General features: G+C 35.5%; 1 protein-coding gene across 3 annotated transcripts in view; it reads right to left on the bottom strand.

The window, feature by feature from the left end:
• Nucleotides 1-21,407, bottom strand: part of PLCE1 (phospholipase C epsilon 1) — a 167,916-nt gene that overhangs the window by 100,507 nt on the left and 46,002 nt on the right. The gene's annotated exons all lie outside the window — the stretch shown is intronic.

The raw sequence follows: 21,407 nt of genomic DNA on the forward strand, positions 1-21,407 counted from the left end.
GGAAACACGCTTACCAGACTAAGAATTTGCTCAGAACAAAAGAATCAGACATTAATGCACAGTTAGTCAATACTTCAGTTTTATGTCTTCCAAAATGGCACTCCAGCATCACACTTTGGAGCATTTATTTAATAAAATTTAAAAAAGAGGTGAAGCTGATAGTCATATCATTTTCTGAAGGATCTTGGGTTTTCTCAGATTTATCTCATTCAGGTTATGACCATACCCACACTGATTAGCCCATGACATTTCAAGATCACTGCTAAAGTACAAATGCAGAATAGATTAAGAAATGCTTTTTTGTAAAGATAGATTAAGAAATGCTTTTTTGTAAAGATGTTGCCTACCTAGAGCCAGCACTTGTCACTGGCCAGTTTCTTCTAAGGACGTTGTGGGGTCGGGGTTGTTTTTTTTTTTTTTAAACAAAAATGAAAGAATATTCTCCTATTACTACTTACTATTATCACCTTTTGAAAAAATGGTATTATTTTTAAAGTGGAAATAAACAAATTTCCTAATGAAATTTCTATTAATAAATTACTTTTCCCGACATTCTTACGTGAAAAAATGTCTACCTAATTAATCTCAAAATACCACCCAACGTTATTCTGTTTAAATAGGAGTGAGGCCATAGTCTGAGGAACATTTCTTTTAGCTACAAACGCAAAAGCCATTTTGGACATAATTATTTTTAACATTCATCCCTTGATCTAGTTCACTGTGAGAGAACCAGTCACTTAATTACTCTCCGAACAATGCTAAGTTGCTAACCACTTGATTATCAAAGATGTTGGAACAAACAACTGTCAACTGGGATCTGCAGAAATGCTGAAAATCAGACCAATCTATGAAAAAAGGTCTGCCACTGACCTGGGATTTAAAGTCAGGTCATGTGAACTCACACAGATTTCTAAGCCAATACAGAATAATTACCGACCTTGTTTTTAATCTAGCTCCTACTCTCAAAAATAATTCCTGCTGTGCATAAATAGAAATTAATCACACTATTTTGTACAGTCAATTCTCCACTTTTCATTTACAATTATATAGTCTGAGTAAACACTACAGGTACAAAGACACTTGGATGGTGCTCTGAAGGCCAGCTCCGGAAAAGAACTGCAGCTTTCTGACCTAAACTAGCTCCAAACAAATTACCTGTTTCTCAGCACTGTGCCAGAGATCCCATTTCTGAGAAGGCTTACTTGCTTGTGCATGCTTATTGCTTACAGCACTACAGAATCTAGTTACAGCGCTTCCTCATGAACTTCCTCTCTGTGCTCTCATAAAGCTCAGGCATCTCTGCAGAGAAATTCACTACAAAATTTGGTTAAGAAGACAGCAAGAGATCAGAGTCTGTACAGATGGATGTTTGCAATGCCAAGGGAAAGAAACTCTTAACAAAAGAAGACTTTAAAAGCTACAGCAAAAATGGTTGTATCGTATTTTCTATCGCTACTGCTAAAGTCACCAATTAAAATTTTGGAAAATATTTTACTTAAAATTGCAAGAAAATACAGGTGAAAGTCATGCCTAAAAGAAAAAATATTTAATATTGAACAGCAAGTTAACAAATGTCTGTATGCAACTTCATTATAACTCAAACTTCCCCTGCAAAAAGTCAAATCTTTGGCAAAATTGCAAATATATACACTTTTTTTTAACAAATTGATAAATTTACCGTATTTTGGACAATTTTACACCATCTCTCTGTTTCAGGACAGAAGCTTTATGTTACTATGTATTAAGTATGGATTCCAAGGGTTCCAGCTACAAAATTACAATCAAAAAAATAAAGACAATAACAGCAGGAGGGACTGGAAATATTGGGTTCAAATGTGTATCGCTGCAAATGTTCCACACTCAAAAAGATCAGAGATTGACCATCCCTACATAACTTTCATAGAAGAAAAAGGGTGCCACAAGTTTAGTATGTATACTTTTCTGATTTTCAGGAAGAAGGAAATCTTTAATTCATGGACCTTCTAAAACATGAATCTGTTATAACAATTTTTGATTAACGTATCAATGATGAGAACTGAAATACATTAAACACTGAATGCATTGTCTGTTATGTCTAGAACAGTGTATATATCTGTCTTTCTTCCTATCATGTACTTAAGATTCTCAAGAAGACATGCCAGAGCCCCATATCTCAAACAGTTGAGGTTGAAAAACAGCAAGTTGTTCAAAGCTAAAGGATGTTACTGTGTTTGACAGAGATGATGCTGTGAACAGCAGAAAGGTCTGCTCTTTTAGGACTTTCTCAGCTCTGTTCACTGACATGTCTTGTTCACACTAGCAATCAAATAGGTGAGGCCTTCAGAAATCCTTTTGAGAAATTGAACTAATTTGAGCTTTTTTGTAAGTATTTTTTCAGTGTTTGGAGTACAAAAGCTAGCCATTTAGACTGTTAGAACATTATCTTCTTGGTGGCATGTGGCAGCCTGTGACCAACTAAGCACACACCGGAACAGCTGATCAAATTTTTGGCTACATGTCTTACGTTCTAGTATTTTACAAGACAAGTAGGGCAAGGGATAAAATCTGTGGTCAATTAAATTCCATTCCTAACTTACTATTCAAGATGAAGTGGATGATGACAAATAGTCATCCACAAGCTTTAGTAAATTGTACTGCCACTCAAATTTGCATGAGATTCACTACCTATCCCAAGCTTCTCTGATTTCTTGTTTGTCATGACACTCTGTTGCAGAGTTTCTCCCTAGGTGCACTGTGGCAAATATGGAAACAGCCATCTGGAAGCAACTGCAGTTTTGCAAGTTGGGGTCAAACTCAAAAATTCCCACGAATCCTCTCCCAGAATCTCATGATCCATCTTTTTTTGGCTAACAGGCAACATTCTTAAAGTATTACCAACCATCCCAGATTAAAAAAAATAAAATAAACCAAAGTGTTACATATCATGATGCCCTTCTTCATACTCAACAGTTTTTGGAGATGCATTTGGATTTCACCCTTCAGTTGGCTCTGCAAGCCAATGACTGCCCTGCAAAGCAGAACTGATAGCAGTTTCAGCAATGGCACTTGCCATCTAGTCTGCCTGCAGCTTTACCAACAGGAGAGAAAGAACTGTCATCACCTGAAGGAACTTTGGCTGAAACAGCCATTTGGTGCAGGTTTGCATTCGTGTTCAAGAAACAGCAGTAAAAAAGGCTGTTTTGGCACAGTGTGACATGGCCACCATCTGCTACAGCATGTCAGGATGACAAAGAATAGCCTCGGGAGATCTGTATGCAGGTAATCTCACAGCTGCAGTAGCAACTCTTCAGCAAGAAAGCTGGAGCTGTGAACACACATTTGCAGTGAAATACATGCAAATTGTGCAAAGACTGTTCAGAACATCAGGGGTTAACACTGTCCCCTACATCTTAATTTGCTCATATCTGGCTCTCCCTATGTATTTTCACATGGTGCTTAAACGGATATCTTGACTGCTGAGATGCTAATTTTCGTAATGGAAAAATTCCTTAAAATATCCCTAGACTGGTGAAATGCTGTTTTGCATTTGAAAAAATGCCTAGAAAATAAAAGAATACAGTGCCACAGTACAGTCTGAAGTGTACCTCATAAAATACTAGGAATACTGCTGGGGACACACACACACACACACACCTTGCTCAAAATACATACACACAGTAATCAATACCACTACAATTTTGCCCAGTGCCAGTGCTTGACAAATGCACTATTTACTATAGGGTGGTTCAGGCATGTTCAGGGTGGTGTGGTTCACAGGTGTTGTTCGTCTTTTGTCTGGGACAGTATAAAGAAGAAACCCAGGAACTACTTTGAGAACGCAAGAAATGGAAAGGTTTGTTTACTGCAGCCGCAGCACGGAAGCATCAGGAAAGACCAAGGGGAAGATTGCTGAGTAGATAGCTGAGGTAGAAAGAGCTTAAGTGTCACTGCATTGAGGATGCTTTGAATGCAGTCAACAGAAAGAGTAGGTAAAAGAGGAAAGAAAGGAAACACAGTAAAATGAAGTGAGGTGGGGGGTTTTTTTGCATTGTGTGCATTTTTTCAATGCATTTAACAAGATTGTGATTTTAAGAAAAGATCTCTGCTTGCATAATTTACAATTGCAGGCAGTGAGTAAAAGCAAACACTGTGTTATGCCCTCACCACCGAGAAACTGCGGGAGGGGACGATGCCAAGATCACTTTCTCCTTACAATAGGAATAAATCTACTGAGTCTAAAGGAAGTTGCCCTCCCTGGGGAAGAGTGTGTATGACTGGCAGATAAGGTGCGTGCACCAGAGTCTGTCCAGTCCCCTTACACATCTGAAGGAAAGAACACATCACAGGAAAGGAATAACGGTCTTCAGGCACCTCTTCATCATAGGAGTCAATACTTGTTCCAGCATACTCACGACAAATTCTAATTCGCTCATGGCTTTTCTAATAACGACTAGTGTTGCAGTCACTGTGGGAGGCCCAGATGTTTTCATTTGCTTTCCTGTAAATGAGCTTCAGATTCTAACAATTTAGATAACACTGCAGTGACCTGTCCCCATTGGTCACTCTTCCAGCAATTGTATTGTTAATATCCTTGTTGCAACGTCTGTTCTCAAAGGCTTTTCAAACTTCTGCTCTCTCTTCAATGACTAGGAAGATGTGGATCTTTACAGTGCCAGGACAGAGCACAAGACAGAGTACCACGCTACAGAGCAATAATGCTCACTTATTCAACAGCAATTTTTGCTGTGTATCAAATTTTACACAGTAAGTTGTAACTGGGAAACATGGCACAGAGCAGCAGAGGACACACAGGAAAACAGATGAGTTCACCCTGGTAACACGGGGAGCAGTATTGATGGCAGCTGGAAGGTTGTCAAAAGAGTGAACAAGCACAGATGTGCTCAAATATTAATATTCATTAACTGATGTTCTGTGAACTTTCTACAGCTTCAATTGCAATTACAGAATGTGCATTACCTCACCAGCCAGTATTTCTTACGAATTGCATCCTGTTAAGGATGAGATCATTTCAAGGAGCAGAAACTGAATTTAATGAGGATCAAACCATCATTGCAGAGGCAATCCTTAAACATAACTCAACATTTTTTCAGAAATTGTATCAGCCATCCCCATTCAGTTCTGGTATATAACCAATGTCTTTAGTAGGGAAATCTTTTCATTTGTGATCATAAGAAAATGATGATACAGTTTTAAAAAAAAACAAACACATTTGAGAGTTAGATTTACTTATGACCAGAAATTGTAACAGCAGGCCCAAACTTCTAACAAATCATCATTTTCACTTTTGATAAAACTTGGGTTGTTATTGCTTACTAGTTTTCCATTTCTGTAAGGAAACAGTACTAATTATTTTAAAAGCCATTAGCGAAGGAAAGATGGACTTCACGGATTTGGAAGACAGAAAAAGCAGTGTGATATAAATGGGGCACAGATTTACCATAGCATCTCCACCCCCAGAAAGTCCTGCTATTAAAGAATCGTCAGTCCAGTGGAGAAGGAATAGTAAAATAGTGCTTGTTACTTCTCATGGCAGGTAATCCACTTTAGATCCAAATAACTACTAAGAATCATCATCTTAAGATATAAAACAGAGGCTGACAAAAGACATCAATTAACTGTCATTTGAAAGATTGTTCATAAGTACTTGAAATTTCAATTTGATTAAGGAGAAAATGAAAGGATGACATCAAACACAACATAGGAGCTCTTCACACAACTTTTCAGCAATGTGAAACAATGCCCTTGGCAGTGAGAGAAACTTCTGTAATCTTACCCAGAAAAGGCCAAAAAAATCACTTTCTGGTCAGCCGGGCCAGTTATTTATATTTCTGTTGGCACAAAAGTATATGTGAAAAAAATAACTTTCTTAATAGTTATTAATTATTTGATTACTAAGTTCTCTTGCTAACTTCTTCAGTTTAAATCATAATTTTTATACTTTTCTAGTACTTCTCAATTTAGTATTCTGAGATAAATTTCTGTTAACTGTTCTACTCTTGTCAATTCTTCATGCAACCAGTATTCTCTTTTTATTTTCTAAATGAGTGCTTATTTACTTCCTCCAAACTTTTATCAACAAATTCATTTACAAACAATATGCTGTCTCAGTAACTAAATAAATTAAATATACTCTATTCAAACATCTGTGTTATTTCAACTTTATTCTAGAAGTAACTACCTATTCTAAACATAACTACTAAGCTAATGTACACCTTTATTTATTTACTGAGATGATAGTTTTACTAATCTGATGACAGGCTTTGAACACCTGATCACGTGGATTGGAATTTCTTGAGTTACCAGCTTTCAAAATTGTCTCCTGAGTTTTTAACATAAAAGTATAAGCACCACACATACTTTTTCTTATATATTTTAATAATGACTTTTGATACCTCTTACTGATGAGAAACAATGATATTCCATTCATATAAAACTTCTCAGGTGTGCAATGAAAAGTATTTAAAACAAGAAAAAGACTAGCAGGTTGACTTTTCAATAGAGAACAGAAGTTTTACCGTAGCTAAGTACATTATCTAAAATAGACAGTAAGTAGGATTAAAGCTCTGCGTCAGAAAGCAGACTGAAATAATTCACAGTCAAACTGCTTAGATGTTAGAATATTAAATGTGCCATGATTGAATAATTTCAAGAGAGATGCACATTTTCATTGTAAATTCCACCTTTCATTGTATGTCTTTGTAACATCAAACTGTAATGGAATGCTACTACTAAAACGGGATCTCTGAGCTTTCCAAATGAAAGTAAAAAATAGTAAGAAATACTAACAGAAGCCACCAAAAACTCTATTTAAGACATCCTTAAAGGCTTACTTTCTTCAAAGGTAGACATAAATTAATTATTTTAATTAGGTCACTAAAGGTTTCTAACAGACATCATGTTCACCTTTTTCATTTCCGAAACACTCATGGTGTGATGGACGCATTCAAGACAGGTGAATGCTGAGCATTCAATGCAGAGGAACCCACCATCTGGCCCATCAAGGGAGTTAAACAGCCCCCTTCCCACATGTCTGTTTTTCCAACTATTATTCTATATGTGGAGCAATAATGAGTCTAGATTTTCTCTAAGAAACAAACAAAAAACCACACACACATCAGATACAGGCAGAAATCTGTATGGTTTTGTACCTTACTAACAACCGTAATCTTCCCAATTGAGGAAAGGCTTCCCCAGAACTCACACATTTAATAACTGCATCCCCACACATGTGAACTGATTATTTAAACAACTTTGAAAGATGAGCTTAGTTGCATATTTCTGAACTACAAATTGACAGTAAGTTTGAGGGGTAACCCACAGTACAGAAAAAAAACTTACGAGATCTCCTGTCAACAAGACCATCTTAAAAACAAAGAACCAAACAGAAAACCTAAAAATTATGGCCATTGAAGATCATGTCTCACCAGCCCTTAAGTGTTCGGTTTGTCGTCCTCTTTCTACAATCTTACCTATTTGCCAGAGTTAGCTATAACTACTTCTGCAAAACTCTGGCTTTACCTGTTCTTTTTAAATATTATTTTAATACGTATACTTACATAACTGATTCAGAAAGCATACAGTCTATTCCATTCCTGTGTCTCTGTTATTAAAAGTCAAAAGATAATCAATGGTAGGGTTTAAAGTTCACAGCACTGGCTAATTCCGTTTTTACACAGTGCTATGTTGCATCCCTGCGACTAAAGGAACTGCTTAGAATTGCTTATGAAGGTCTCAAGCTCAGACTAAACGTGTCAAAGCTCAAAGAGAAAGTACATGTAGTAAAACTGTCTTTGTGTTTATACAATCACTATTATTATTTGTATCAAAGAAAGACTCGTATTGGGATTTTATTGTAATAGATTGCAGATTTATATTGAAAGGCGGATCTTTCCAAATGTATCAGAAACAGTCTACAGTTTAGATCTACCACCAGAAACATAAGTATTACATAAACGTAAAGTGCAACAGAACCTTGCTGTATCTCTAAATATTTTCATTTATAACCAATTATAATTGTAATTTATATTGTTGTAAAAGATCAGTAGACATATTACTACAGCTGTAAAATTTATGCATCCTACCCAAGGCATACAGCTAATAAAAGAGCAACTTGGAGCATTTTCCTTAGCACAGGAAATCTAGTTCTCATCTTCTAATTTCATAGACACTGAATCCATGCCTATTTGTTTGCTTGTACTTCAGCTGTTGGGTTCATAGGGTCACATGAACAATTATAAGATTATTTTGGATAGTACTTAGGGGCCAGGAAATTCTCAGAGTTTTCGTGACTGAATTGTTTAATAGACTTTTAGGTCAGGCTACAGAACATGATTTCATGAAACAAAATAAAACTTTGTTCTATAAAGAGGCATTTTCCACTTTAAGGGTTTTTTTTTAATTACCTAGAAATAGAAAAGGCACCATTCCTTGCCCAAAGTAACAACAGAATATTAATACTCTGAACTTAATTTTTAAATGACGCATTTAATCTTAATTTACTGATAAAAAGTGAGTCTTCATTCATCGCTGCTCACAATGAACATTCAATAACAATCCTAAAAAAAAAAATCTTGTAAATTTTTAGAAGAAAATTTTTGGCTAAAACTAAGCAATCACAATAATGCAGCATGGTACAATGAAGCAATTTTACTGATGTTAGTATCTTGAATCAGTAACATAGCACCTTCAACTCTATTCATCTTCCCTAGTCATTAGCTGCTAAGGAAGACTGTGCTGTATCTACAGAAAGTATCTAAAGTTTAGGAAAGTTTAAGATAAGAAGACAACATGAACAGGTAATACGCAATACAGTGACCTAAAGAAGTAATTTCCTCTTTTCCTTTTCAGCTGGTGTGTTCAAATGCTGCCTTAAACTAAATAACTGTCCTGCAGAACACAGTATGTTCCATTTTCACATGATATTTTCATTTTGTATGTGACATAACTTTGATGGTGGATACCTAATATACACTAACAGCCATACTTATATTAAGACAACTGTATACTAAAACAAAACTGTATTTACAGAAGTAATTGTTACTGGAAGAGTTTTTGAGTTTCATCTGAATCTGCTAAAAAGATGAAATGACAGTAACACTATGATTATGTTAAAATTGATTAGTTTATTTTGCTGTCTCCAAATAAAGTTTTGGAAGCCAATTCCAAGATCTAAACACAGGACAATGATTCATTAATTGTATTTCCAGTTCAGTTCTACTTGCCTGAAATGCACAAAATAGATAATCTAACGTTCTGCAATTTTCAAAAGTTCTAATTCCTTCATCACAGTTAAAAGATGTTTTTTGAAGTAAATATGCTTGTTTTAAGAAAGAGAAAATGAGAGTGAGAGAGCGCGAACAAGGGAGTGGGAACTAGAGAGCATTAGTTCAGTATTTAAACTACGCTTTTTAGTTGTTAATGAAGTAAATATCGTTCTGCAGGACCAGAGTATATGTTCTCCTTTCTTTTCCCACTAGAGTGGAATGTCACTTGAGGCTTGATTTTCAGAATTTAAGGCATCTGGCTTAAGACCAGAAGAACAAAAATATTTTAAATTAACTTTCCTTATTCTCTGGGGATGGCTACAGACCCAGGGACTACAGTTTAGTCATCCACGAGATTTATTTTGCTTTAGTGTTAGCTTCAACTAAACTTTGTATATACAACAGTTTCCTTACCAAAATTCATAGCCACACATGATTCAGGGCAATCATTTTTATAAATTGCAATTATATTACACTGAATTACATGCATAAGTGACCTATGTATATGCTTAACCTCTCAAAATGAAGGATAAAACTTAGATTCCTATCGTAAGCTTCTCTCTCATACCATCACAGTTTTGAAAAAACTTTGACTCATCCATAATTACACATGCCCAATTTAGGATTTTTTAAACTTTTTCAAAAGCTTCATCTTAGTGAGAAATAGTGCCCTTCAAGAGCTTTGGGAGAGCTGAGTACAGATTTGTTTTGAATTAACTGCACCAAGTTTTCACGTACATAATACAGTATTCATGTACTTGAGGGAGGAAAATTTCTAGTGGATGTTTCAGGTAACTCCCAAGCAAAAATGGTCATTTGCTCTCCTGTTTTAACTAAGTGTCATAGAAGGACAGAAAAACCTTGAAAGCACTGTATGTTTCCACGAAACTCTAGTAGAATGTAACATTTTACTGAAGTCTTAAATACTCTAAACTTGACAAGTACACTGTTAAGATGTTAGAGGGCATTTTTGTCACAGTAGCATCATTCTGAGAATAAGCAGGAAGCCTTTTTTGTTCAAATAATGCTACGATAAGAACTTGAGGTGGCATCAGGAACAAAAGAAAACAGAAAAAAGGACTTTATAAAGGTTGTAGAGATCTAATGGATCTTTACTGTCGTACAGAATAAACAAGCAGAGATCATTTCCAGACCCTTATTTTCTCAGTAGTGTATCAAGGACAATCTATTCCCATGGAAGGTAAAGTTTTCATGTGCTTTTAGCAATAGAGGTCTCATCAGACCTCAAATCTACATAAAATATATAAACCTATTATAATACTAGCATAGAAAAAGGCATTGCTGTAGTGAAAAAGAGTAATTTCCATCTGAGACATGTACTTCTAAAATCTATTTTAAAATTGAATCTTTATATTCCAAAAGTCACCCTACAAACTGTACTGATACATTCTTCTACAATGAAACCTGCCTATGAATATTTATCTGTCAAAGACCATATGAAAACAGAAGATGAAGCAATGATGGAAGTTTAGTTGCTTATCAAAATTTAAGACAGAAAGTTTGGGCACTAGTTTAGTATTATTAAAATAACTGATACAAAAATGACACAATTCTTAAGAGTCACGGCCTTTCAAAATTAATAGAGAAGTAAGAAGGAGTAAAGATGGAAACAAATACTATTCCATAAACTAAGTTAAGATGGTTTTGATAACTCTGCACCCTCAACATGTACTTGACAAACTTATGTGACTGTAATTTAACATTTTAGTCTAGTCATTCTTTTTTATCTCCTGACTGGCTACCTGTGTATTTACTTTCTTCACGGGGCATTACCCTTCTGGACTTACTAATACATCAGCGAAAGCCCATATTCACATACATGTCTCTTATCAATATGGTCATTTAATAATATGTTATACCTGTATATCCCACAGCTCACTTTTTTTATCACTGTGTACACACTAAAACAGGAATTTTATCTTCCTATGCATTTATTCGGCTCCTTGGAAAGTAAGTCCCACAACCTAATGCTGCCAGACATTATCACAGTATACGTGACTTTTAACACTATTCATAATATATCAACCTTCAGTTACCTTTTGTTCTATCACATCATAGCAGCACAAAGAAAAAAGCAGATATTTGGGCCCTTTACTGAAGGCCTCAAAGCTCTGTCTTAAGGTTCCCAGCCTATTTGCTTTTAACATAGTAAAGCTACAACACTAAACTACAAAAGCATCAGAGAGGTAAAACTCCTCCCGCTATATAAGTGAAAATGAGACAAGCTGTCACAGAGATACACAGTTTGTGTTAAGTATAGCCATCGCAACTTACTAAAAATCAGAGCTTACGTACAAAAAAAGAACATTATTGTATCATTTTTTAAAGTAGGTACTTGAATTCCTCATTAACCAACCTACACAATAAATTGCTTGGGCCAAGTCAAAAGCACCGTTCATACTTTCAATTCCTGAAACATAGTACTTTACTGGAAGACTAGTCCAGTACACTTGAACGTTACACAATTTTCAAGTTTTTTTGACTATTTAAAAGTACAACATATGTTTGAGAAAAGGAAAAAATTCTCTATCATCACTAGTGTGTAGCGAGCTGCCTGTAATTTTAGTTTCACATGCATATGATGGGAGAGTAAGACAAAACAGTATTTTTAGTATTTATAAAAACATACATAATAACCAAATGTCATCCTGATTGTATTTCTACTGAACATTTTTCTATTGATTAGACTGGGTGAAGTGATAGGTACAGAATTTGCTTTCATTTATATTCTTACTGAACATTCAAAAAAACAAATCTTATATATTTGCTTTATGATTTCAATATACTTTACTAAAAAATAGCAAGCATTTTCTATAAATCCTTGCTGTACATGCAATATTTCTTCATCAATTTACAGTAACAGTGAGGTATTCATTGGGTTTTTTAATGCCGACTTCATTAACTGTGTCTAGGTATTTTATCAAAACAACAAAATAAGAAAAAGAAAAGCCTGTAATTATATTACTTTATTTATAGAGTTAGAACCCAATACTAAGCAAACAAGTAGACAGAAGTTCATCCAAGTTCTGTAACTTTAAGTACTAAAATTCTGTAAGTGGCTTTACAATCAAACACAGTAAGCTAGTAAACATTCACATGCAGTATGCCTAATTTAAATAAAAAGGAAACAACACAGACTTTTAGAAATTACTAATTGTTTACATCTGCAGGGTAAGTACTGACTGAAGAAGCAGCATGTTCCAGTAAGAAATATCCTGCTTAATATACCAAGAATGTATTTTTCTGCAGCACTACATTCTTCTTTCTGAAGAAGGAAAGCCTTCCTGTTATTCCTGCAGTAAGAAAAACTTTTTCAGATTTTATATTACATGAACCATACCTTTTCCCCTTGTGTTTCACCATATCGATATCCATATCATATCAACTGGTAGGAAAAATGACAAAATTGCATAGAAATTGAAACAAGCAGACACAAGCAGAAACTGCAAGTTAGCTTTCAGCAATACAAGATGACAGTCTGTTCTCGTCTACAGAGACTGCCTAAGAGCCTGGAGAGAAAAAAAGTACATTGCCAAATCTTAATCCTGTCGCTGCATTTCACATGGTGCTGCCTCACCTCTGCAGCTCCTACAAGTCTACTTTTCCAACAGCCAGTGGAAATCTGTTCATTGTAAAAACTCCATAAGCATTTTAGCTTAACCACTGACACACAGATAATAAAATCTGAAATATTTAATATTTAATTTTGCTGACATACTGGAGTTTGTGCTTACATTACTGCAAATGAAATGATGCAATGCTAAATTTATCTGAAAGCACTGCCTTAGACTCCTGGTATTGTATGAATTTATAGAAAAAAATATTTTATAATGTTAGCAATTAAGTAATTTCTAAAATGTATTTATAAATACAGAAAATAATGTCACTGGCATGATGTAAACTTACTGTAAGTAAAAGTAAAATAATTCTTCCCACATTAGATTTCTCATCTCTAAGCTACTAATACAATTATATTATTGCAGAAAATATACAGATTAATAGGAAAAAAACTTTGAGCCAAATTATATAAACACAAGAAGATTATTTCTAATTACTGTCCTCTTGAAACAGTTCCCAAGCATACTGCTGAGGTTGCTGCACACTGCTCTGTTGTAATGCTGCAGATGTCCTTTTCTATTGACCCACCATATTTCCTCACAAGGGGGCACAATTTAGAAAGGAAAGGCCTGTTTCACAAGTAATTTTTGCAAACCTAAAAATTCCAAGGGTGACTGTATGCTCCTTTAAGAGGGTCGCAGAGGAACACAAAGTGGATGAAAGAATTTTTCCTAGTGCAGGAACTGAAATAAGCAGCCTTACAAATCCATTTTCTTTTAGATTAAAGTATAGATGAAGAAGCAAGTCAACATGGAAGTACTACAGCACACTGGGTATTTTGTGGCTTCATGGCCTTACACTCCTCAGGAAGACTCCTTGAAGTGGGTCACGCTTCAAATAAACTTGAATAAATCCCTATCTGGTAACCTGGGTAACTTTATCTCAGAAGTGGGCCTTGTTACTATTTTGTTTACCCTCAAATACTGCTCTTGAATAACTTCATCTGTGGACAAACACTGATTGAAAATCAACGATAGGCGAGAATGACGAGTCACAGAAGGAAGAAAACAAAAAGAAATGTGTGATAAAGGTAATGATGATAAAGGTAGAAGGAAAGCCACAAAGTAGCAGAAACTGTGCAGTAAACATGACAGTTGCATATCTTCTGAAAACATATTTTAAATAACATGAACTCACCCCTTACTGTCTTTAAAATACCTTCCCTTACAGTTACGGAAAAACTAACACAGAAGAAAAACTATGAAAAGATATGCTACAGTTGCATGCTAGAGTGTCGGGAAAGTAAACAACACGCAAAACATCCAACTATCAGTAAAACCTGATAGCTTCCTTCGGTGTCCTCTCACAATAATTAACAGACAGCAACAAATACAGAAAAAGGGTACACGGCAGAGACCATTTTTCATTACTTCTCCTATCCACAGGAAACAGATACAATGATTTCTGAAAAAATGGTAACAAATGTTTTAATATTATTGTACTAATAGTACTTATCAGGACTATCATTATTAAATATAACATGTCATCTAGCAAGTAATGCAAAAATAGCAGGAAATAGCTGAGTTCTATAAAAAAATTTACAAAAATTCACAAAAACTTGTCATTAAACACTCCAAAGATCGGTACATTACAGCCATTTTAAGTACTGTAGGCTCCGGCATTACAATACAGTTTTCTCACTGTTCCAGAACTGAAGCAAAGACAATTTTACATGCATGTTTTTGTTGAAGAAGACCTTCTGTAATACGTTGTATCTATTTTTCTACAGAATCTTTACTTTCACTAAAAAAAATGAAATATCATACAACAAATACCTGTGGAGAACTGTTCTTTAGAAAAAATAATTTGTCTATCGCTAATCACTGATTTTCTGGTATTGCCTTGACATTGTAACACCTGCTTTGGTAACCAAATTTCCCTAATACCAATTTGTGGTTTATTTCCTCAACTGCTGGAAGCCAGAAGAAATTTCTTACCTGTTATTGTCAAGAAAAATGTACTTTTGCTTGACAAGGCATGACTACAGGATATTCTAAAATTTGGCTCTTTTATCCTGTAAGGATTTGTGTCTAGAAGACAACTCCTTTTCATGGCATCAATACTGACAGAAGTCTTTACATGCAATTCCCAAGCATGAAGAGACAAGGTAAACACCTCTTCCACATACACCAATTTCATTACATTATTTGGAAACAGGGATCCATCAATGACATTTGAGCAATAGGGCTACAGAAAAAGTATGCTGGAGGGACAGTCCGTGTGGGCAATCAGTGAGAGGGATAGCTGTAGTCTATTCTTTACCTACTTCATGCCCAATAACGAGTGTGTTTCTAGGTAGAATGACAATGTAGTAGGTATATACACTCTGCTTTCTGTTTTCTAGCTACTGATTAACTCTGCTGAAAAGCATCTTTCAAAATCAAGAATCATTGATAGAGACATATCATATAAATATTTAAAGATACCTCTCCCACAGAAAATATGTTGGATACACTTCTAACCACGCTGAGGTTTGCAGCACAGTTTAGCTCCTCAAAGAAATCCCCTATCATGATACGTCTTGCAACTACAAGTTACAAAAAACAGTTATTCTTCCTTAGCTAGCCTGCCAAATATTTTACTGGAAACTGAGAGAAACATCTACAGATGTTCTACCTGCTAATATTTAGAAAATGGACATCTTACATGACAAACCTGCTCCTTCATTTCATTAAAACCACTTTCTTCATAATGGGTAGCCCCACTTTTACACGGGAGATATTAATGACAAGATGCCCATCTTCACTATAATCATTCCAGTCCCAGCAGCAGCTTCTATTTCCACTGTAAAATAGCAGAACAACAATCATTCTGAACTAAGCAAACTAGGGAATATAATAAAGGTCAGGTAAGTAGTTTTAATTGCTTTTCTTAACTACAAGAGAATTTATTCCAAGATAAATTTGAAGTTTGTTGGCAAACTTCTATGGGCATTTTAAAGGACACATTAATGATTTGTTAGCAAAATGGTTTTGAAAAAAGGTAACTGATAAGAAACACAACTAAAGTAAAAAATAATGGCTTAAAAATACGCAATGGATTTAGCTAAGCAGCTCTAGAATCTGTAGCTTTACCTATATATTATATGCTGCTAAGGTTCACATTCTTTCATAGCTACTACTCTACAATGGCTGCAAAAGTGTTCTTTGAAAATTTAGAACAAAGCACCTGAACGAAAGATATAACTTGAACTGAAAACTCCTAACTCCTGGAGTCCATAATAAAATCTTCACTCTAAGTGCCTATGACCACGTCATTATCCAAATAGTGTGAACCCTGATACCATCTAGTACAGAAACTGCTTTACTCTTTTAAGCTTCTTTAATGTGCAGCATGATCCACTATGCAAAGAAATACTTCAAGACAGCCAATCTGTTCCTGGCAGTCCCAACAAAACAAAAATCTAACAGACTTGTTCAAAAACAATTTAAGTACGCTTCTGGCAGATAAACAATGAAATTCTCTTTCCTCTTTGGGGACTTAGGGTTTGTGCAGAAGAACAAAACACTATCTAAATTCCATGTATAGTTTGGTAATGCTATCAGTTGAATTTAAGATCATCATGTCCCCACGGTCCTGAACATATTCTTTTCTACACAAACAGGCTTGTCGAACTAACTAAATTCACAGCACCCTAAAGTGCATCCCTACACAAAAAAAAGACTGGGAGAAGGAGGCTGACAAGTCTACATTCATGTAAGTTTTCAGGCCTGAGCTGTTTCTAAGATCTCATCAGGAACTCCAAGTGTCACATGCAGGACATGAGGTAAGTGACGACATGCCTAAACCAGTCAGGAGTCAGGCACCAGTACGACATCTTTGCTCTCCTCATCTTAGCACAGGGTTAGCAAGAAAACCAAATGCTTTTCCTGTCAAATACACTTCTCGTGTATTTTTCAGTGCCACGACATATGGACCTAATAGCATGAGAAGATTTACAAGAGATTCCACTCGTCTGTGGAATCCAACAGATGAACAACGTTGTTCCCTCTAACCCACATCAACAGCTTTTTTGTTATTTGTTGTTCTTCCAGTCCAAGAAGAAAAGCTATGTTTTCTCAATAAAGTCAAGGAATTTTAGATAAACAAACCACTGCAAAATGCCTGAGGGATGACAGTTTAGAGTTTATTGTGCCAGCACATAAGGCATAAATGCTGCAACCTGCTTTACCAGAAGACGACATTCTCCCCAGCTGCAGGATTTTCTTGACAAAAAGGTGAAGGTGCACTATTACTCAGCTTTGTTCTCCTTCCAAAGAGAACAAACCATCTCTGCAGAAGACTATGTGACCTCTTAATTAAGAGCCTGTCAATTCTAAAATAGCTTTAATTTCACAGTGACCTTCTTTGACACTGCAGAGAGCAGAAAAATTGTGCTATAGCATGGAAGCAAACTCCGTATTTCCTACAAATCATTAAATACTTATCTCATCAGCTTTCTACCTCTCCGTATGAATGGAACTGGAGAGAGCACGTATCTGCAAGGAATGGTATTACAGTATACAGCTGGGGGGGGGGGGGTGGGGAAACAAAGACAAAATCCAACATATCTCTTTGGTCTGCTTGCCAAGTCTGTCCCAAAGCAGAAAAACCCAGATGCAGAACTCTGGTGTTACAAGTTCTCCCACATACCTTTCATGAAATTTGCCTGTGTAGGTTTGTTCCAAAGGGCTTTAGCTTCTTAGACATTTTGGAACCTGTGTCTGTACCAAGACATGCATTTGCAATACGTTAAGTACTCCAGTCCTTTCACTGAGAAAGTGTGAGCTATGTTTTGAGCTCCAGTAACTTATGCTTTTCATCACAAATATTCTGTATGATTTGATCTAAACCATCCCTGGAAAGCTTCTCCTCGGTGAAAGGAGAAAAACATTCCCATGAAAAATTATTTCCTCCAAGAACATAAATGGGAACTCTCCAGCTCATAAAATTACTGGTAAGAAGGAAGGAAGACAAACATTCAGGAGACCATTTTAGGGGAATTCAGAAAAACAGACTGAAGCCTAGCTTGCACTTTTTATACCTGACAAAGACCAACTGGAAAGTCTGTGTTAAAGCCTTGCCAGAAATGTCCATCACTAAAGACCTTAATATCTTCTTTCCTGTATATTTCCTAATTTCTAAAGTTTATTGAAAAGTTTTACTAGTACTGGGTAGGTGAATTTTTCTCTTACTTTCCAAAATGCCCAGGAGGAGGGAAAACTATACCCCAAAATCAGTACACAATACTACTACAGTTTTACAAACACTGCAGAAGTGGAGAAATAAGTATGTAAACAACATCTCCAAAATAAGAACTATTCAGAGGAAGAGTCTGAAGGAAAATCTGTAACTTCTGATTTCCAGTATCTCCCTCTTCACTGAACAACTCTCCTTCAACTGCCACAATTACAAGGCTCGACAAACCTCTGTCTACTGCCTGACCTTTCCAAGGGATTACATACCTTTTTCTATGAGTTGGGTAAAGAAATATTGGTGTTTGAATCAGTCACTCTTAGACTTGAGTTTTGTGCAAAAACTCGGATTTTTCAGAGGAGATACAAATGTACAATGATCCTGTTATCTTAATGATTATACATAAAATTAACAAGAAATCAACACTGTCAAAACTTTATACACACAATGTAACTGGGAAACCTTCATTCCCTTTTCCTTTTTTGTTTCTTATGAATGCTTCTGGAGACATATGAAGAAAAGAAATTATAGTGCCAACTTTCTTCATAAAGAGGTCTGAAAACAAATCTAATTCTAAAAAATTAGAAAGATGATCAGAATTATTTTCTAAAATAGTGTCTACAAAGCTCACATGTTCCTAAGGTTTTGGCACCTTATTTTTTTGCATCATATAGGTCAGTATTTGTAGTTTGAAGATTTTAATTCTAAATTTCTATTAAAAAAAAAAAGTTGCCCAGAAGAAACTGGCTACTGGACAGCTATGGTTATTAACAAAGAACAGGATTTTCTTTCACTCAGACAATGCAAAAATACCAGAACATGACTATAAGACGACACCCAGGAGGAAGTTTTACAGTCTGACAGTGGTAAACATTATATAATAATGGAACATTTTTAACCCATCCAGAAGTACTCTGGATGGAAGATGGGAACCAGTATCAAAGCCATACTATTCTTAAATATAAATGCTAACTTTATATCAACCTAATTTGTATTCTTCTGAGCTAAATGTTTTTTAGAAAGCTGCTATTATTTGTGAACTTCAAAACTGGAGCTACTCAGATTTCTTTTGGCCAGATCAGAAAACACAGCTACACACTGTGCTTAATAGTTAAGATTTTCATCTGATTCCACCTACTGGTAGGAAAATTGTTTTCTATAGCCATTACAATGGTACAAACAAGCAAAAAAGCTTTGCCCACAATCTTATTCAATTAGTAGAAAGTAAAATGGGCAATCAGGTTCTTCCAACAGGGAATCTGATATCCAACATTTAAAAATCTGCTAGTGAAGACTTTAAGGAGTGATATTCCAATGTTTTTTGAAATTCACAGGCTGTATTGAGGCTTGACTAACTTTTTGTAAGCATTTAGACTTTAAAGCCTAAACTTGTTTGAAATGCATAGCAGTGAAGATTGAAAAAAAATTAATTTCATTTTAAATTTTTCTTTTATACAATCTATCTTATTTAGTGTTTGCAATGTTCTTCACATGAAAAAAATGTTTCTTTTCGTCATTTTGCCAAGAGCAACATTTTGATAAATACAGATTTTTAAATGCTTTTCAAATATGTATGTGAACACAGAGGACTTTTTAAGCAACAAAACAAAACAAATTGAATAAATCTTTTATATTCAGATCATTTGCCTGGAATAAATCTTTTTGTTTATATTCATATAAACATAACTGTCATGACATAAGACTATCCAAGAGAAAATATCATCTCTGTTCAAGCCATAAAAGCACAAAAAGCCAGGGAGGTTGGCTCCATGATGGGCAAATTCACCTCAGGGAAAGATTATTTTGTCTGGTTTGTGGAAGAAAGTCAGCAAAACACCAAACCCCAACTTTAAACCATTTTGTGAGGATTACCAAGCTGGTAAAGAGGGGGGGAGGAAATCTCAGAAAAATAAGGTTTGACATATACATCATGGACCTTATTCTTCTAAATAAAAAGTGGGATCTAGACTAATTGACCTACACGACAACATGAAAAGACCTAACTCTTCTGATTGGTCCCATAGGGTGGAAAAAGACCTGCCTCCCTAACTGTGCTCTTAAGTTGGAAATGAAAACAGGAAAATTTCTACCCAGCTTTTCGATGAAAGCGGAAGAGGGCTTCACTACAAATTGCTTGAAGGAATCCTTGAATACCTTTTAAATACCATAAAAACACTTCCCCCCCCCACCCCAAACATTAGGAAAATATATCTATCCCTCTCCCCCCCCCCCTTTTTTTTTTTTTAATCTCTTGGCCTGTTTTGGACCAGAATTCACTTATATTTCTCCTTTGGCTGACCATCATTCAATCAGATTGGGAAAAATACTTTTTTTTTTTTTTAATATAATATGGTAGGAGTCATTCAGCATTTCATGGGAAGACAACAGCAGCATGTGGAAAATGCTTAAAAAAATCAACGGGAAAGGATCTTTTCAAAGCAACTTTAGACACCAGTGTTTGTTGAACCTTTTGAAGTGCTGTGGGCTTTTTCAGGGTAAATAATCATATAAAACATTTTAGACACAGTAAGATTCATAGCACAAACCAGATTAATTTACTCCCAATGTAGCATACATATGTTTCTGCAAGAATACAGGACCATGTGAAGAAGTATAAATCTGTAGCCGTTTTAGCAATGCTCTACCAAACATGTGCTTCCCGACCAGTGAAAGAGTTAAAAGGGGGGTGAGCTTGTATGTGTCCTTCCCCTTCCCTTCGTGAAATACTCGACACAGAGAAGTGCCAAAGGAGCTTAGTTCAGAAAGAAGCTTTGTTATACTATGGTGCAAAAACATTTCAACTGCAATTTTTGCAAATAATGTGAACACTTGTTCTTCTGGATTTTTAAACATTATTTGTCTTTGAATGTTGAGAAGTAAATTAGTTACAAGAAGAATAACAGAGCCATGAGTTTGGAGTCACATATAATAAGTCTGTTGAGTCTACTGTAAGTAAATTTACTGTCAAGAAGAATCTTTTTAAATACTTCTGAAGTAGCCAGTTACTTCCAGTAATAAAACAAACCATGAATGTTTCCATGTGCAAATTAAATCTCCATCTTGTTTGTGCACCATGACTGAACTAATAAACCTTCAGAGCTGGGAATGTGGTGCAGCACAGTGCAGACACCTGAACTAGCTCTGTGAAATCAGGAGCATGTGGAAGCAATAGCATTACCTGTTTTTTCCATTGTGTTGTATTTCAGCTCTCTCCTTGCCGTTACATTAGCTAATGGAATGATGACATTACATGGTGATGACAATTCCATTTCACACATGCATTGATTACAATGTATTTGAATAATTCATTCCTTTTCAGACTATAAGCAC

Source organism: Aptenodytes patagonicus, chromosome 5, assembly GCF_965638725.1.
Source record: "Aptenodytes patagonicus chromosome 5, bAptPat1.pri.cur, whole genome shotgun sequence".
NCBI classification, from domain to species: domain Eukaryota; kingdom Metazoa; phylum Chordata; class Aves; order Sphenisciformes; family Spheniscidae; genus Aptenodytes; species Aptenodytes patagonicus.